We start from the raw sequence: 19,409 nt of genomic DNA on the forward strand, positions 1-19,409 counted from the left end.
GGACCGTGGACCTCTCGGCGTGTCCTGGGGAGTGGCGTTGCCCCCGCCAGGGCCGACTTCAAACTCGGAGGAACGAGCAGACCAGCCGTGGGGGTCTCCCCGGGGGCAGAGACGGCTGTCCTTTGTGCACCAGCCTGGAGGAGAGAGGGAAAATGGTGTCGTCTTATGGGGCATCAGCAGCTTCCTTCCGATCGGTGGTCTCCCCTCCCTGCGCAGCCCGCCGGAAGGCCAGGCAGCAGGCCTGGGTCGGCGCATGTGATCCAGAGGGTCGTCCTGCGCGCGCGCGCGCACACACACACACACACACACACACACACACCTGGCCGGGTGTTTTTTGGCATCTGCCTGTCGTAGTACCATCACATGAGCCCCATGCTCAGGGGCGCGCTACGGTGAGGGTTTAATACTCTGCTGTCAGCGTCTGAAAATTCTTAATAATTGTATTTATGAACTTGTGTTTTGTAAATGAAGTTCAATGGGACAACGGTTGTGCTCAGGGGACTTGGAGTCTAGGCTCCCTGGTGGTCCTGCCACCTCCCTGCCTCCTCGGCACAGGTCCTCAGCTGCCCACTCTCCTGGCCTCTCTACCTGCCCAGACTCCCTCTCCCCACTCCCACGGGGCCAAGAATGGCAGGGAGGGACTGGAGTCCTGGCCCACACTCTGCAACACTGGGACCCCCACCTAAAAGATGGGGGTAACTGACGCTCCCAGCCTCGTGGAGCTGTTGAGACAAGAACGAGAGAGCACATATTGGAAGATAGTGCTGGAACATGAGGTGAAATGCAGCCTCAGGCACTGCCCTGGTTCTTGCTGCTGTGAGCAAGTGGGAGCGGCTCAGACCCCCACCTCCCATGGCCTCCCGCATCCTTCTCTGGACACCCTCTATGCATGTCCTTTTCACCTTCCCAAGGACGTCAGGCGAGCAGGAGCCCCAGGTCATCAGAGCCATTTCACAGATTTCAACAAAGCAGAAATCCTTGCCTTTGTGGGGTTTATGTTCCTATAGAACAGGCAGGCAAGAAATGTCCAAAGTGTTCTGGACGTTCTTCTCTGTCAGAAGCTGTAGATCCCTAGGTTGTTTTTGTTCGCTGCACCGTATGCCTGACCACAGCTGGCTCCTCTAGTCCTTACTCCTAAATACAAGCTTTTCCCCAAACTTTTGATTTTGGTTTTGGTGGTGTTTTTAATCCAAGAATGTTGAGCATGGGATAAAAAGCCATCCAAAGCGAGTCCACTTACAATGGTGTCCACCTTCCGGGTAAAGAGTGACGAAGGGAGTCAATTGGGATGTCATCTTGAAAACTGATTTTTAAAATCGTGAAAATCGAGTTGCTTTGATCTCATATTTAACATTTGGGTTCTAATTATGTACCTGCATGGGGGCACATTTTTCAAGTGGCCAATTCACTCGTGCATGTTTTCATGTGATGGCGCTGGCTCCACCAAACTCTCTAACCTCAGACCCTGAGATCATGGACACATGCCGGCTTTTCCCTAACAGACTCCCCCACAGTGAAACCACATGGGCACCATATCTTTGCAACTTGTGTGACCATCTCCTTGGGGCTGTGCTTCGAGCCAGGCCAAGGAGCCTGCTGCTGTCGCTTTTGACACAGTGGTCGGGAAGGATGGTTCCGAGTCACATGCGGGCGGAGTCCTCACCCCTCACCCCCTCACAGCACATGGGGTGCCGTCAATCAGCTAGCGCTGCCTGCCAGCCCGGCGCACCTGTTGTGTTCTGCCCCTCCTCTTCTCTAGTCCTTTGGGGGAGACAGAGAGGAAAACAGTCCGAGACTGAGAGGGGATTGTTGTCTCGTCGGGAGACAAGAGACACGTGGGAATTGGCTGAAGAAGCATGTGAGGCTGGGAGGACTCCAGGCCAGCCTGGGGCCGACCAGGGGCTGCCAGGCAGGCTGGGAGGGGGAGCCTGGAGCGGGCCTTGGGCACAATGGCAGAAATCAGGGAGGGGGTACAAGCATGGCCAGCTCCTATCTGGGTTGTGCTGGGGTCCCTCCCTAGCCCAGGCCAGCCTAAGGGTTCTCCGGTCCTAGAAACCCCAGGATGTGGTGCCTAGCCGTTGTCACCTTCTTGGGCTCGGGACTGGGGGACGGGTGTGGGGCACCTGGTGGCCTCTACCCTGGCTCCCCATGTGACAGAGAGCATTTGGTTTATCTCATCTGTGAGTGGTGGGAGCTGACCTAATGTTCCTCATGCTCCCTCCGGCACTAGTATTCGGGGCTCAAAAGGTTTCCTTGCAGGCCTCTGCACCCGAGTGCACGCACGCACACACGCACACACAGCTGAAGAGAATTAGGCTCAAAACGTCCACTCGGCTTTTCTCTTGATTCCAAGGTATTTAGAATGGGGGTGGGGGATTAGGGGAGGAAGTTGCTGAGCTAATTCTCCTGTGTTTGCCAGCACAGAAGTGCAGATGGGGCCCAGAGCCCCTCCGTGTCCTGGGGGAAACACCAGCCCTCCTCCGCACGGGGCAAGGCAGGAGGAAAGGACGGGGTGGGAGCCCCTCACTGGAGTGACTGACGTGGCAGGCCCTGGCTGAGGGGTTCTCTGGGCCATGGTTCGCCCCTCACCGCTCCCCCACCCTCAGAGTCTAAGGGTGGAACCAGCTTCAGGCTCGGTCAAGTTCCCAGAAATCTGCTTCCCTTGGAAGCAGAGAGGCCCAGGGCCACATGGCTGCCTCGGCACCATCTTCCCAGGGAGGCCCTTGCTGCACGCTGGTCTCTGAGGTGGACAGGAATGTGGAGGGGGATGGGGAGCCCAGGGTATCCCTGAATGACCCATGCATTTGCCAAGAAACCCACTCTTGCAGTCAACACCCACTGTCTCCTTTTCCTCAGGTCCCCCTCTGCAGCTTTTTGCACACGCGCTCACACTCACCACTGCAGCCATCCTGGGTGAGGTCTCTGTGACCCCCAAGACCCTCCGTCCAGTGGCTGTTCTGCTGGTCTCAGGTCTCTGCTGACCCTGCTGCCCACATCCTCATTTCGAAATCTTCCTCCTCCTGCGGCCGGTGTGCCTCGTCTACCTGCGTTCCATCTGGGCCTCCCCTCTGTCCCCAAGGCCTCGGGTACTTTGACCTGTGAACGACTCCCCCCTGTTGCTTGACCCCTGACATGTGTGTACTCACCTTGTCTTAAACCCATGTCTCTCTGTGCCCACAGGTAGCATACCCTCTCGTCCCCACCTGAAGCTCTTGTCCCCCGAATCTCCCTGCCTTGTGTTCCCCACTTCTGAGCTTGGCACCCCTCAATGAGGATGGGCAGGCTCTGGGTCATTCTGGGCTTTGCAGGCCATGGAAGGGATGAAGCACACTGGGGTGTCTCTAGGAGGTTTTGGGGAGAGTGGTGGTGAGAATCAGATCGTCTTCTAGAAAGGTCACTCTGGCTGCTGAATGGAGAGAGAGCTGGCGGGGGCAGGGGAGGCAAGGGGCACAGGAGTGCTGGGAGAAGGCTCACCATCACCCAGTGAGAGAGGCAGGAAGCTTGGAGGAAGGTGGCAGCCAAGGAGGTCTGAGAAGCGGCTAGGCCAGGGCTCCTGCAGGAGGCAGCTTTGGTGGGACTCCACGGCTGAGGGCAAGGAGGAGCTTTACGTAGCCCCTGGGAGAGGTTTGGAGGGAAGGTTAAAAGTCAGGTGAACAAGCCAGATCTTCAGAAACCCTTGTACGTATGGTCAGCCCCCACCCTTCTGCCCAGCTGCGGTGACATTGCCTTTGCAGTGACAATGGCTCTGGGGCATTGTCACTCCATGAGCAAGGCCTGTCTGTGTTTCCCTTTCCTGTCTTAGCTGCCCAGGGCCTGGGGCAGGGCACAGGCTCAGGGTGACCAAGTGTGACAGATGTGGGTCCTGTGCCCCCCGGGTGGCCCCAGTTCCAGGACAATGTTGGGCCCCCACAGCACCCCTCTCTAAGAGCAACATGGGAAGGGAATTGTGGGTGTATGCCATTAGACAATGATGCCACGTTAGGGTCAGACCTAGCCTTTCATCACCAGCAGACTTGCCTTCCTGCATTTGAGATCAGCAAAAACGTGAGGCCAGATGGGTGGGGAGTCTCGAGTGCAGGCGGTCCCGATGAGTGGCAGCGTGGGGTGTGGGCCGCTTCCCATCCAGAGGGCAGCTGTGCTGTGTGTGTATATGTTTGGGCATTGCACAGTCAAGCCTTGATTAGCCAACCCCCGTTCTCCCAGAGCCCCCGCTTCGATGCGGGTTAACTCAGCAGCTGTCCCCTGAGCACCTGCTTGGGGCCTGGTTAGGTGCCAGGCATGGCGGGTGGGAAAGTGAAGTGAGCTGGGCCCTGCCAGACCCATCGCCTGAACAGCCTTTTCTGCCACTACCTTCCAGAGGCAATTTCTTCCCACGATGTATCCTGTCCCAGGGCATGTCTGCCCCTGACTTCCTGCCCAGGCCCACCATTTCCACAGCCATCACTCAGCAGGACACAGTCTCCCCAGCCCTCCAGGTTGGGTAGGTCCAGGCTTTCAAGGACATTGGCAGTGCCAGGGCCAACCTGGAAAGTGTCTCCGATTATCTCTCGAGTTCTGGCAAGCGTGTTAACAGGAAGCCCATCCGTGTTGCTCTGGTGGCTATAGGTTGTTTTTAAACATTGAAGGGTCCTCAGTTGGTACTTGTGGTATGGACAGATATTTGCAGAAAGCCCGTATGGCCTTGGATCTTTGCTTGTAGAGGGTGAGGCGAATGAAATGACACCCACCAGGCCTCTGGTGAGCAGTGGGTACCAAATGATCGGCTGTGAGGAGCCTCAGAGAACTGAATGAGAATGTTCTAATTGAGCCAGGCAGGCTCAGAGGATGGTTGTAATTTGGATGAAAAAGACAAGACTGAGAAGAAAGAGCAGTGTGACTGGGAGGTCTTTGAGACTCCTCCCTTCAGGACATGGAGCTTCATTCCCTCCCCTTGATTTAAGCCTAAACAGGGAATTACTTCTGACAAGTAGAATATGGTAGAAGTGACAGAGTGTGACTTCCAAAACTAGATCATAAAAGGCATTACAGCTTCCTCCTTGCTCTCTCTCACTGGGAGTGCCAGCACTGGAAGAAGTCGGCCACCATGTTGTGAGGACACTCGAACAGCTCTGTGGCAAGGACCACTCAGTGAGGAACCGAGGCCTCCAGCCAACAGCCTCATGAGTGAGCCATCTTGGAAGAGGGTCCTCCGGCCCCAGTCAAGCCAGCAGATGACCGCAGCCCTGGAAACATCCTGACTTCAGCCTCCCCAGAGACCCTGACCCAGAACCACCCAGCTGCTCCTGGATTCCTGACTCTCAGAAACTGTGTGAGATGATATTCACTGCTTTAAGCTGTGAAGTTGTAGGGTCGTTTGTTACTCAGCATTGGCTAGCTGATACAGCCACCCTTGCCAGGTTCAGCAAAGAGGGCTCAGCCTACCTGTCAGCCTTCTCCAGTGGTTATGGCATCTGGGCCCTGGGAGAAAGGGTGCTGTGACCTGATAGCAACATCTGTCTCAGGCATGCAAGTCATGTCTGCTCTCTCAGAATTTGCGTTCTGTCTTCCAGGTCAGAGGGTCTTAACCTGGGGTGCCTATGAGACCCACTCCCCAGTGCAGGTCCCATTCCCAGAGATGAGCAATTTCAACTTAGTAGGTCGTCTTTGGGCAACAGAAAGCTATCGGAGTTTGAACAGGGGGTGACTTTGTGCCTCTCTTGAGGCCAGTGACCAGGGACCCCACCTCTGCAGGCAGCCTTCAGCATCCCCAGGCACTGGGGAGACCAGGTTGCTAGGGTGCCTTCTCATGCGTCTCTGAGTGGGTCCCCACTGGTCTGTCTGCAAGCCTACCTTGGAGGGAACTCCATGCTATAGTGGCAACTCTCCCTTCCCTCCTCCTTTCCCAGAGCCCTGCCCTCAGGGATCTTGCAGTTGGACCTGTATGTAAGTCCTTTTGCTTCCTAACAGTGTAACTTCTTCTTCTTCAGTTGTGGCCTATGGCCTATGGGCCCAAGGGTAGACCCTGAACTTCTTCGTACCTGCCCCACACTGATGGTTCTCACGTGACCAGAGCCCCGGAGAGGGGGCCTCAAAGCCAGCTCTGTCTCCAGTGTGTGTTCTGTGCACAGGAAACATCGATGAGTCCTTGCATCAGTCAGCCACAGTGAAAAGGGAGTAGGCACATCGGGTTGCTGATGGGATGCCCCGTATGGGTGGGAAGTGGCACCAAAGTCCCTTCCCATTTTTCTGCCCTCCCTGGGTCTTTGGGAAAGGCCAGCGCTTTCCTGCAGGATTGTTTCTGCTCTGTGAGCATCTCTTAAAACAAAAGGCTGAAGTCACGGGTATTGACAAGATCCTTTAGACCCCTGGAGGCCAGTTATATGCCTGCCTGGGCACAGACCCCATCTAGGGACCGAGCCCCTGCCTCACCGGGCAACCCGTGCCTCCAAGGCCTCATGTGCCAGCTGGTGTTTGGGGCTGTCCACCTGCACATCCAACTCGAAGCCCGTGCGAGGCTGTCAGTGCCGCCTGGACGTAGGAGAGCAATGCATGGGTGCGGCCCGACCCCTCCGAGTGGGGAGGCTTGGTCTGTTCAACCTAACCAACAGCTGCTGATGGCCACTGTATCAGATCCAGTCCTGAGGGTTTTACGACAATAACTCTTTTAATCCTATCACAGCCCACCACGGACATGGGGAAACTGAGGCACACTGAGGTCAAGGGGCATGCCAGGCATCACACAGGTAGCAAGTGCTGGAGCTGGGCTTTGCACCCAGGTGTCCTGGGACCAGGCTCTGTCTGTCTGTCTCTCCTTTCCTCCCTGCCCCACAGCCTCAGTGTGAAGGACACTGCCCCTGCTTGCACAGCGGCCACGCGGCCTGGTTGGGCAGTCCCGTCGTGGACACCGGGCCTGAGGTGGGGTGCCTTTGCCCACATTTGGCCTCCTGGGCACTGAACTTGCGTATACCGCCCCCTCCTCCCCAGAACTACCGTGTGTGCCAGGCAGGTGTGTCCAGTGGAGGAGGCAGGGTGGACAGCTGAGCCCCCAGAGGTACCAGGCTCCCTAAACTCCCCCCACGGATGGCCAGATTGGGGGCCCCAGGCACCCCTGCTGCTTAACTGTTCCGCTCAAACGTGACATTGTTTTTACGTCGGCCTCCTTGGAGAGGCCTCGGTGAATCTCTCCTCCAAAGGGAGAGGACTCCCCTGGCCCAAATTCCCTTTGGCAGCAACCGCTTAACAGACTTGACCTGGACCCTTTTCTCTGCAGAATCCTTTCTTTTCTGGGGTCTGCAGCCTGATCACCCGCCACCAGCACAGCAGAAGAGAACCGGGCAAGGCGATGAATCTGGGTCTCATTTGGGCGCTCAGTCCTGCTGGCGTTTCTAGCTTGCTCTGTGTCCCTCTTCTTTCCTTTTAACTTCCCTTTGGTGTACCCCGAATCCCCGAGGAGGGTGGGGTGGTGGAAATAGAGTCAGCACAGGCAGAGGTGCATCCCCCACAAGGGGGTTGGTACAGAGGCCTCCGGGGGTGCATAGTGTAGACGGTGGCCTGAAACCTTGCCCCAGGGTCTCAAGCTTGGGCCCTGCACCCAGGTCTAAATGTGAGAAGTACGGGCTTCCCGCAGCCTCGGCTCTGAGGAGGCAGGGTATCTAGTCTGAAAGACAGGGCTCAGCCTCCTTCACCCCGTTCTCTTCCCAGGCCCACAGCCCCCAGGACATGTCGATGGCAGCAAACGTTTTACAGATGTGACGTGCTCAGAGCCTGGCAGCAGGGGCGGCTCAGCTGCTGGAGAGCAGTGCTGGATTTACATCCACAGCAGAGCACCCGGTCACCTTTCTCTGCTTGGAGTGTAATCTTTTTTTGGAAGCCTTGCTGGAAAATCTGAATCTTGTGAGCCATCAGCTGTTTATAATCAGAGAAGCATATGTTTAAAAGAGCTGAGGGGCCTTATAAACTCCGTGTGCAAATTACCTTTGGGGCTGCCTGCTCCCCCGCCCCTCCCCACGGCTGCCATCGCTGGCGAGGGGCTCAGCGCGCTGCACAGAATTAGCTGTAACCCCGTTGTGGCATGGGGTCTGTTTAGCTTTAGTCACGTCAGCTTGGCCCTGGAGCGTGGGAGCCTCCATCTCTGCTGCACGGCTTCCAGGCCCCCTACCCCCCCCTCAACCCAGCTGCAGAGGACTTCTGGCTCCGCATCCCTGGGCCTTCACCATGAGAAATAGCCAACCTGGGAGCCGTGCAGCAAGAGCTGGGTGGGAGCCGGGCCCCTGGGGCCTCTGGGGGCTTCCTGGGCCCCCACATTCAAGGGCAGGCCAGAGTTGGGGGCCTCTTTTGGGGCCTGCTGTGGTCCTGTGAGGTTGGTTGTTTGTTTTGTGTTTCTTGGTTTTTATTTTTGCTTTTGTAACAGCTTTATGCAGATATTCACATACCATACAATTCACCCTTTTAAAGTGTACGACTCAGTGGTTTTTCATATGTTCAGAGTTGTGCAACCATCACCACTATCTAGTTCCAGGACATTTTCAGCACCCCTGGAAAAAGCCCTGCCTCCTTCCTGTCAACCCCACTCCCCACTCCCCCTCCCACTCCTCAGCCTCAGGCAGCCACCGATCTACTTTCTGTCTGCATGGATTTGCCTATCCTGTACATTTCATAGGAATGGAATCACACAACATGTGGAGTTTTGTGACTGGCTTCTTTCACTGTGTCATGTTTTCAAGGTTCATCCGTGTTGTAGTCTGTGTCTGTCCTTCATTCCTTTTTATGGCCAAATAATATTCCATTGGGTGGATAGCCTGTATTTTATGTATCCGTTCATCCATTCATGGACATTTGGCCTAATTCCACTTTTCAGCTGTTATGAGTCGTCTTGCCACAAACATTCAGTACAGGCTTTTTTGGGGACATACATTTTCACTTATCTTAGGTGTACACCAAAGAGTGGAATTGCTAGGTCATATGGTAATTTGATGTTTAAGCTTGTAAGGAGCTGTTTTCCAAAGTGGCTGCACCATCTTACATTCCCACCAGCTCCGATGAGGTACTGGTGGTTTATGAGGGCTCTGATTTCTCCACATCCTCGTCAGCACTTGTTACTGTCTGTCATTTTCATTTTAGCCATTGTAGTGGATGTGAAATCATGTCTTGTTGTGGTTTTGATTTGTATTTCCCTGACGGCTAAGGATGTTGAGCATCTTTTTATGTGTTTATGGGCTATTTGCATATCTTCCTTTATGAAATGCCTATTTAGGTCCTTTGCCCAATTTTTGGGGGGTTATTTATCATTTTATTGTTGCGTCATTAGAGTTCTTTATATATTCTAGATACAAGTCCCTTATCAGATATGTTTTCTCCCATTTTGGGGGTTGTCATTGCACTTTCTTGATAGCATTCTTTGACTCACAAAATTTTTGATTTTGATGAAGTCCAATGTATTTATTTTTTGTTGTTGTTGCTTGTCTTTTTAATGTTGTAACTAAGTGATAATGTGCAACTCCAAAGTCACAATTTACTCCTGTGTTTCCTTCTGAGAGTTTTATAATTTTAGCTCTTACATCTAGGTTTTTGATCCATTTGAGTTAATTTTTGTATATGGTGTGAGGTAGGGGTCGAGCTTTATTCTTTGGCATGTAGATATTTAGTTATCTCAGTACCATTTGTTGAAAAGGCCATTCTTTCCCCATTGAATGGTCTTGGCACCAATGTCAAAAACCAATGGACCATAAATACGAGAGTTTATTTCTAGACTCTCAGTTCTCTTCCATTGATCTGTATGTCTATCCTTATACCAGTGCCACACTGTCTTAATGACTACAGCTTTGTAGTAAGTTTTGAAATCAGGAAGCGTGAGCCCAAGAACTTTGTTCTGTTTCAAGATTGTTTTGACCGTTCTGGGTCCCTTGAATTTCCATATGAATTTTGGAATCAGCTTGTTGACTTCTGCAAAGAAGCCAGCTGAGATCCTGAGAGGGGTTGCATTGAATCTGTAGATCGACTTACGGAGTATTGGCTCCTCAGCAATGTTAAGTTGTCTGGTCCATGAACATGGAATATCTTTCCATTTATTTAGATCTCCTTTCATTTCTTTCAAGAACGTGTTATAGTTTTCAGAGTATAACTTTTGCACTTGTTTGTTGCTCCTGTGGAGTTTTGTGCAACAGTGACCTTCCCACCCACTGGTCCTGCCCAGCCTCCAGACCCATCCTCCCCGGGTCCTCCCTCCTGCTCCAGCCCCCAAGGCCCCTCTCTCTGGGTTCCAGTGATTCTGCTTCACAGCCTCATCTTGTTGCAGTGCACACACTGGTGCCCTGGCCCAAGTCGTTGCACATCCTGCACCCTTGCCTGGAGCACATGCTCTCCTCCCCATTCCGGGAGCTTCCTCATGTCGCGGCAGGCTCCCTGAGCTACCATCACATCCCAGTGCTCTCAGGCCCCTTCTAGACCTCTTCACATACCTTGGTCATCCTCTGCCAAATGTGAGTGCCAGCGTCTCACCCACTCTGCACCTCAAGACTGGGCACAGGACATGGAAACCCCAGGAAGGTCTGTAGGAATAACTGAACTGTTTCCCAAGCCGGTAGTTTCACCTTGGGTCCCACCATTGATAAATAGTCCTCAAATACCAGGAGAGGCATCTGGGGCCTCATCAGCAGGGAAACAGGACTTTGGCAGCTTACAAAAGGAATTTGATTTTTCAAATTTCCTTTCAACTCAAGGGTCTCAAATCTGGTCTGCAGCCCTAGAGGGGAGGGTCCTGGCACTGCGTCTGAGGTGGGTACCTTTGAGGGGAGGCAGAGTTGGCTCATGGCGAGCTTGCCTGGAGCTGGTGGCAGGTGGCAGGTGGCTGGGGCTGCTCTCCTGTGTTTGTCCCCTTGGGTAGGGCTGAACCTTGCTGTTTGGACCAAATTGGATCACTACCAGCTGTTATGCCCCACCATCACTGGGTCTCTCTCCCCATCTGTAAAAGGGGGACATGCTCCCTATATTCCCTGCCCCCCCCAGAAAGCCAGGGAAGGGACCAAGCCCAAGGAAGTGATGGCGTATGAGTCTTTGGGAAACTGGGGAGGGCCTTTGCGTGTGTGTCTCACTTAAGCCATGAATACTGCTCACTCCCCTCATTCATCCTTGCACTCTGCACTTATTGGGCACCTTGTGTATGACCCGCCGGAAAACCAGAGCCCTGGGCTCTGACCTGTGCCTTTTCTGCACATGACTTTCTTGCAGCCTCCTGGCGTGGAGTGAGCACATTGTCTCCTGGAGAGTCTTCGGCTAGACCCGGGGAGGAGGATAGGGGAGAAATGGAGGGACTCCTGACTCTGCCTCCCTGCTAGGCTGTCATCAGAGCACGGTCAGCTCCCTGGAAGACCCCCGGTTGTAAATGGGGTCGGGGGTCCTGGTAGGGATGAGGCACCAGAGGCCCCACTGTGTGGGCACCCCCCCTCAACACAGGCGCACCCAGGAGGTGGCAGGCAAAAGACTCCCCATGATATTAACCACTTCGTGAAGCATTTGGTATTTGGGGGTTTTACGTTAGGGAGGGATTAATTAGCCTCTGAAATGAGTTCCCAGAGAGCAGCCAGGACCCTGCCTGAGATGCAGCTTCCATGGATTGAGTGTGGGGAGCCCCTACTCCTCCCGGCGCCCGGGGCCAGCCGGACCTGCATTCCGCTCCTCCTCCCGCCTTCTGGAAACATTCCCTGAATCACATTGTTCGCCGCGCTCCGTCGGGCCTTCTGGGCTCTTCCTCTCCTGCTCGCCATAAAAACGCTCCAGTCATCTTTTCCGCTGTGGTTTTTATTGTTTTATTTTATTATTCCAGCTATATTAAGTTGGGAAGAGCTACAGAAATGGTTTCTTCTCCCCCAGATTCCAGAGCAAGTCGTAGCCATTGTAGATTTTGATTAATCACCTTCCCCCCCACCCCCCCCCCACCCCCCCCGCCCTGTGCTTTACTTTCTCCAGCTTCATTCTCCTCGCTGTCAGTGGGGCTCTCAAGGACAGGCTGTTGTTGCTCCTGGAGCAGGTCTCCGTTTCCCCCACTCCCACCCATGAGAGAAAAAGTGAGCTCAGATTCTGGGTCAGCCCCGTTTCTGGAGGCCACGGCCACAGGCGCTGCTGGCCTCTGGCTGGGCTGGGCTGCAGTGGAAGCCAAGTGCAGGGTGAAGGCCTGGGGAGGAATCTGGGTTCTTTTGGCTGCTGGTAAGATTATCCATTAAATCCATATTCCTCGCTGTAGAGTTCACGTATTCAGAGAATATCCCGTACTCTGGCCGTCTTACATTACTCCAATATTGCTTCCAGATGGGCAAACACCCACTCCGAGCCCGGCCCTGCAGATGCGACGGCCCAGCGTGCTGCTCCCCACCGCGTCTTTGTTCTCTGGGTCCCGCGCTGTCCCTGCTCGCTCAGGGCTCCGATGCGTCTGCACAGGGTGGGTGGGGGGCGCCAGGCCTGTGGCCCCTGGCCCCACGGGAGTGTCTGCAGAGAGAACAGCGTGGTGTCGGAGCATCTCCAGGCCTGAGCTGGGGGCTGAGGCCTCTTTCCTGACTTTGGGGCCCGTTACGGGTGGGGCAGGGCCCTGGTCCCACCAGGCCCAGGGCTGGAAAAGTCCTGCTCTTCCACCCCCGCCCCAAGGATAAGTCAGGCAGGGAGAATTCTAGCATATTCTGCGCCTGACTGGTGGGGTAGGCCTCTTCTCCCTTGCAGCCCACTCCCCTTACACAGCCTGTACCCCAAAGTCACCCTAAGGCCTGCCCTCCCCAGCCCTGCGGGGCAGCCCGTGCACTCGGACCGTCTGCCTGTGGGCTTCCCCACGTGGCTCCTCGGGGAGATCTGAGTGGGCTTTGGGTAGAGTCAGGGCAGCTGGACAGCCATTCTGTCATCAGTGGGGACAAAAGCCTGCTCTCTGCTTCTCCTGCTCATCCCCGTGTCCCCGGCCTGGGCACAGAGCTCTGACACCGTGCACGCTTCGGGTAGACAGAGGAACTTACGGTGGCAGCCAGTGTTAGGCAGACCGGTGTGGGGTAGAGGGTCGGCCAAGGCTTCACAGAGATGGATTCTCCACAGAGGAGACAGCACACCAGGCAGCAGGCAGAGCACGGGCAAAGGTGTGGAGGTTGAAGGGGCCAGCATGTCCGGGTTCTAGATGACACGAGGATCTTAAGGCTGGGCAGAGTCAGGTGGGAGAAGGCCTCGAAGGCCTCCTAGTGTGGGGTGAGCACATCCTTCAAATGGTGGCATTCCTTCCTCAAGCATGGAAGTGATACAGACAGTTGTGCCTCTCCCAAAGGGTCCAGATTCTGGGACCCAATTTCTGATTCCTTCACAACACGCGTTCTCCAGCTTGTCTGCATCTTGGCTGGACACTCTGAAGGGGGAGCCCAGGGCTGGGCCTTGAAGGAGACTGGGCAGGGCGGGCACTGCTCACACAGAGCCCTGAGGCGTGCACCCTGAGGGCCGCCATTGTTGAAGCGGGTGGGAAATAGCAGGGTGGGTGTGCCAGCAGTAATGACGCTGGGTGGCACTTGGCAGGTGATGATGGCTGGCCCGCTGGGCCCAGCACTCACACATGTCCCAGGAAGCTCTCAGCAAGGGCACCCCACGGCGCCAGCCCGACTTACAGACCAGGGGCCCCAGCACAGAGACCTTCACCCCCTCCTCCCCGAGCCCCACAGCTGGAAAGCGGTCAGTGGGGTTTGGTCCTGTGCCTATCTTGGGGTGGTCTCTGCTCTCTGGAGAGCTCCAGGGAGCCTGCCCACTCCTTAAAGCCTTATCCTGGGGGAGCCAGAAAGAGGGGGAAGGGTGGGCTTTGCAGGTTACCAGAGCGGGATGGAGGGGACACCAGGGAGGCCCCGCCTGCAGCTGCCCAGGCAGAAGATGCTGCAGCCAGGCACAGGCAGGGTTTCTGCAATAGAAAGGAGGGCGGGTGAGGCAGGAGCCAGGCAGGAGCTCCAGGACAGGGTGCCTGCTGTGTGTGAGGGCCCAGGGCGAGGATGGCGGCCAGGGCCTCGGGTTCCAGCTGTAGGGTGGGATGGGGGCCACCGCACCCTGAGAAAGACCCAGGCGCAAGCCTGCCTCCTCCATCCCACCCTCCTGGGGTCTCATGGAGGAGACTCCCATCCCTCCCTGGCCCCTGCCAGCCTTCAGAGCACATGAAGCCCCGGGCCCTCAGATCTAGGAAGACCTCTCTCAGGAGAGAGTGGGTGCTGGCTCAGGTGGTATGGGGAGCCCTCCTGGGGCACACTCATATCACACTCTGTCCCTCTGGCCACATTCAAGCTGGCCCTGCCTGTAAGGGCTGACAGGCTGGTGCAGCCCCCTGTTCCCCCGGAGCCCCTTGTCCACCTGGATGCCACCCAGCCTCCTGGGGTGGAGGAGCCACCACATGGGCCCAAACTCTAGTGATGGAGTGGGCAGGGGGCGGCCGGGTTGGAAACCTCACTGATGTAAACCATAGAAACGTCCCCCTGAGTCTCCACTGAACCCCTCTGGCTGGCCCACTGTGACAGACAGTGGGGAGAAGTCTGCCACTCCCCCAGGGACAAACTTCGGACTTGACTACCTGAGATAACACAGGGCTTTCCTGACAACCTCAGGCCTGCAGCTTTGGGATTAATTCCCTCCTTTAAAAGCAAATTTCAGAGGGTTTAAGCCACCTCGGGGCTGCGCCCTGCCTTTGACCTCCTGTGCACTGGGAGTGACGGGACAAGCTCGTCATCAAAGCGCTGACCCCTCCTGTGGAGGTCAGGCCCCCTGTTTTTCACCCACCTCGTTTGTCTTAGTTGCTAGGCCCACGTTAATTGCTATTTGTATCACTTACAATTTTTCACATTTGGGGTGGTCGTAAATAACCCCAAAGAAGTGTGCACCCTCTCGGGGCCAGGCTCAAGCAGTTCTCTTGCTAGGGAAAGAAGCCAGGAAGTAAATGTGAAGCTGAGGGCCCCCTCAGCTTCCTCCACATACCCAGGGCTCATCTGGGGTCCCCCCTGGGGGGACAATTTCGGGTGGTGGAGCTATGTGGCTGGCCGGCAAGCCACAGTGGAAAAAGGCAGCCCAGTGGTCAGATACATGGCCTCTGCAGTGCCAGGCACGTGGTGGCTATCTAGGAATCGCTGGATGTCCCTTCTCCATCGACAGCCTTTTCTTTGGCCTCCAGGGTGGCCCCAGGCTTCCAGGTCACGTGGCTGCCCGCCCGGCGCCCAGGGGCTGGCCTGCCAAGTAGCGTCAGCACAAACGGCCTCAGTTCTGTGGAGCCTGGTGGATTTCCACTCCCTGCTTCCCAGAACATCTTATCTTGAAGCCTTCCCAGCGATGGCCAGGCCCTGGCTGGCCTGACATGTGGGACTCCTGCTAAGAAAGGAAGCTGTGAAAGGCTCAGGCAGCGTGGCGCTCCAGGGCGGAGGGACCAATGGCCTACATCAGACGGGGCAGGGCACTGGTGTTCTGGCGCCGAAGTGATGTTTCTGTTTCTGCATTTGGAGGGAGCCAAGGGCAGCCAGGCGCCCGAGAGAACTGGGTCAGGAATAGTGAGCAACTGACAGGGACCATACCTGGCCTAAGGCAAGGCGCGCAGTAGGAACTCAAGGGACAGTGACTGAATGAGTTCACAGATCTTGGTGTCAGGGGTAGATGGTCAGTGGACCCTGGGTTAGTGAGGATGGCCAAAGTCCTGCTGAGTAACAAACAGCCCCACAGGTTTCATCCTCTCTCGTGCTGCTTGTCCGACATGGGACAGCCTGGGGGTCTGACAGGAGCCCAGGCTGCCATCACCAGCAATGCTGGTCCCCATGCCAGTGGGAAGAGAGCCTGGAAGGATGAGGGGAGGAGTTTGGGGTCCCTCCTCTACGTGGGAGAAAACCGTCTTGGTTTGGGGATCAGGAAGCAGCACACGCAGGTCTCTTCTTTATGGCCCCTTGTCTGGACTTAGGCTGGCTTTCAAGAAGGGCTCTGTCCTTGACCATCAAGGTGGTGGTGTGAATCCGCGGCTGGTTTCTAGTCCCTATCTCCTCACACAGGCAGCTGACCGTGGAGGGCCCGGAGTTCACTTCACGTCCTGCAGGGCGCGTGTCCTCGGGGCTTGTTTAACTTTCCGAGGGTCAACTCAGGGAGCATAAGATTTTCCTTGCAGGGCTATGTATGAGCTTAAATGAGATTCCTGAATATGAAATACTAGCATGGTGCCCAGCACGTAATAAATACACAGTCATCCTGGGTTGCTTTATGATCGACGTGCCCAGCCCCTCGACCTTCCTTCCATGGGGCCTTCCTGTACCCTGCAGCTTTGCAGACTCCAGCACCTGGGCCTGAAGAGTTAATGATCAGCCAGGGCCCCTACCCACCATGTGCAGAGTCCTCTTAGCTGGTGAGGTGGAAGCTGCCCTGGGGTCTACGAGGACGGACTGGGGTTGGGAGAGGGAGGAGGTGCCTGGACAGAGGCCTCTCTCTTCCTTTCTGCTCCCAGTAGGGCAAACAACCACACCAACCCCTGCAGGGGTGAGATGGGGGGGAGGGCTATTCCCAGCATAGTGTCACTTGGACTCTGGGGTTCAGATGGGTCCCCTCAGCAATATTTCATGCTGTTTAGGAGGAAGAGGGGGAGTTGGAATTCAGCTCATGGATCACCCCAACATGACAGCTTTAACAGCTGGGCCCACAAGGCACATTTAATTGCAGCCTGCCCCTCCATTTGCAGTATACTCAATTTCTCCAAAAAGCTCAATATTAGAAAGCCAGCAGAAAGGAGACTTTGAGGTAGCCGTGGGAGAGTTCTTCCCTCCCTCCCTCCTTCCTGGCTTCCTGCCCTCCTCCTTGTCCTTCATCCAGAGCCAATACCTAGGCCTCCCCCGACCAGCCCCCATAGGCCCCACTGGGCCCCACTGGGCCCCATGAGGCCACATAGCCCCATGAGGCCCCATGAGGCCCCAGGCTAGGAAGAACACTGGTGGTGGGGGGGCTTTCAGGAAGTCGCAGCCCCTGCCTCCTGCCCCTGTCCCCATGTTCAGGAAAGTTTCTTGGGCCTCACTGACTAGCTGGTACTGACTGGCTTCTTGTTTTGTTATAAACATAAGCTCTCAGAAGTGCAGAAGCAGAGGGACTCAGACATTGGGCAGTGGGGAGGAGAGACAGGGAAACTGCTCCTGGGGGGAGGGAGCAGGAAGCACAGGCTGTCTGCGGCCTCAGGGCCGGAGGACCCCTCCCCACACTGCTTGCCCCAGGACCTTGAGGTCTGAGCACCCCAGGGTAGTAACTCAGCAGCAGGGTACTTCTGGGGTCGTGGAGAAAGGACTGAACTTGGCTCCAGAAGGCTGAGAAGGGCGTGCTGTAGAAGCATCTGTTGTTTTGTTTTGTTGAAAGGGCGTCGCCTGGTACCCCCCCATTCTAGCAGCTCCTGGTCTGTGGAGGTGATCCTCCTCATGGTGAGCTCTGGGTTGACAGGCCAACATGCCTAGCCTGGCCTGAAACCCTTGAGGACCACCCTAGCCCTCAGGGTGGAGCTCAGAACAGCGCTTCAGCCCTGGAGCCCCTCTGGACCACCGCCTTCCTCTGCCCTGCCTTTGCCTGCTGACACCCTCACATGCCTGTCCTTGCACTGGGCACCAGGTGCCAGAGTGCCAGCCTAGCCTCCTCTCCTCATCTCAGGTTCCACGTCATTCTCCTTTACTCATGGAATCCTCCCCCATTCCTGAACTGCGCCCCCCACCCCTGCCAGACTTGGTGAGGCGCAGCTCCCAGGACGTGGAGGAGCAGAAAGAAGGGCAGGGATTGATCAGCTCCCAGAGCTGCCTTCCAATGGCTGAGAGGTTGACTGTTAGTTGCCGAGGAAAGCTAGGACATCCAAGCCACGCTCTTTGGAGCACGCACACACCATGGGCTGTCCGGGACCCCCCTGTGTGGCTTTGCATAGGCATGGGGCCTGGCCAGTGCTGCTTGCATCTATCATGGGAAGGGCAGTTACAATTAGGACCACATTAAGGTGTTGATGTCCACCCTGGTGTTGACCAAGCCCTAGTCCCCATGTAGGCGTCATCTGCCCTGGCATCACCTCGAGTACATGCTGGCAGCAGGAGCCTGTGGCTGCCGAGCTCTGAAGCCCCCGCTGGACCACCTCCAAGCTGTGTGCTCTTGGGTACAGAGCTGACCTCCCGGGTCTTGACTTCTGTGTTTCTCAAGCAGGGGTGCAAAGCACACCCACGCGTCTCAATCATGAATGTGAGATTATGAATATGTGTATTCAGCCATTGCAAGAGGTAATGGTGGTTAATGCCATTGTCACACCAAGTACACAGATCTCTAGAGCTTAGAGAACACAGACCAATATAAGAAGTTGGGAGAACTGCCCCTGCCCGATAACCTCATGGTTTTGCCACCCCTTGGCTGATCTGCTGCCTGCTAACGGGCAAGCCTTGTCTGGTGGCCCCAGTGCCCGAGGCCTGTTGGTACCAACCACAGCCAGAATGGCCAGGGGCAGAGGTTCAGGCTGTACGCCGTGTGTTTTCAGAGAAAGAAACAGCCCCAGTTAGGCCGTGACCTCCAGGGGCATCCTAATTTTCCATAATCTTCAGTTATGGAAAGACAGAAATGAACACCGATCAAAAGCTCCTGTTACAGAGGTATGACCAGGTCGTGCGCATCTTGTGCCGCATACACCGGTGCCTGAGCCCACCACGTGCCCCGTGGAGGTGGAGCCACTTCCTCATGGGCACAGACATGTGGAACCTCACAAGCTCCCCAAACTGTCCCTTTCCCTCCACACTTGGGGCGGCTGACACGCGGGGGCTCTGGCCGAAAGCAGTGGGGTTCCAGCCCCGCCTCGCCGGAGGCCTGCAGGGAGGCCCTCCGGTATGCTAGACGGCATGGGACTTTCCCAAAGTGACAGGACACATGATGTTTAGAGACTCAGGACAAACCAACTGTCCCTGTCATTTATTATCTTCAGAAAGTATCAGTGTATCTTGAAGGCTCGGGTGTGTCGGCAGCTCTCCGCGACTGTCCAGCAGATTTGCACACGCAGGCATACACTCCCTGGCTCGGCTGCCTTCCGGGGCCAGGCTGAGGTCAGGCCTTCTTCAGGCCAAGCCCACGCTGGCCTTGTGCTGGGACAGCTGAAGGCCAAGAGGAGGCCCCTGGCCTTGGGAGAGCCTCCCAAAGCAGAGGCAGCCCCCTTGAAGGTCACCTGGCTGCTCTCTGCGAGGGGAGTGGGACCCAGGGCTGGCCAGCACCAGCAGTGTGGTGTTAACCCCTGCCTGCCCAGAGCTCCGAGCCCCTGCCGGGGCCTTTATCTGAGTGTCCTACACCGGGGACCTCTCCCTGGGCGCCGGGGACCCAAGAGGGGCTTCTCCTTGGCCACCAAAAATGGGAGCTAAAGCGTAAGCAGCTGTAGCCACGTTCTCCCTTGGCAGACCTGGCTTCCAGAACACAGGGCCCCATGG

At 56.0% G+C, this 19,409-nt stretch overlaps 1 protein-coding gene across 7 annotated transcripts in view; it reads left to right on the top strand.

Annotated features, from left to right (window-relative positions):
• KCNQ1 (potassium voltage-gated channel subfamily Q member 1) overlaps positions 1–19,409 on the top strand; it is a 344,780-nt gene that overhangs the window by 194,144 nt on the left and 131,227 nt on the right.

This window comes from Equus caballus, chromosome 12 (genome assembly GCF_041296265.1).
Source record: "Equus caballus isolate H_3958 breed thoroughbred chromosome 12, TB-T2T, whole genome shotgun sequence".
Lineage (NCBI taxonomy): Eukaryota > Metazoa > Chordata > Mammalia > Perissodactyla > Equidae > Equus > Equus caballus.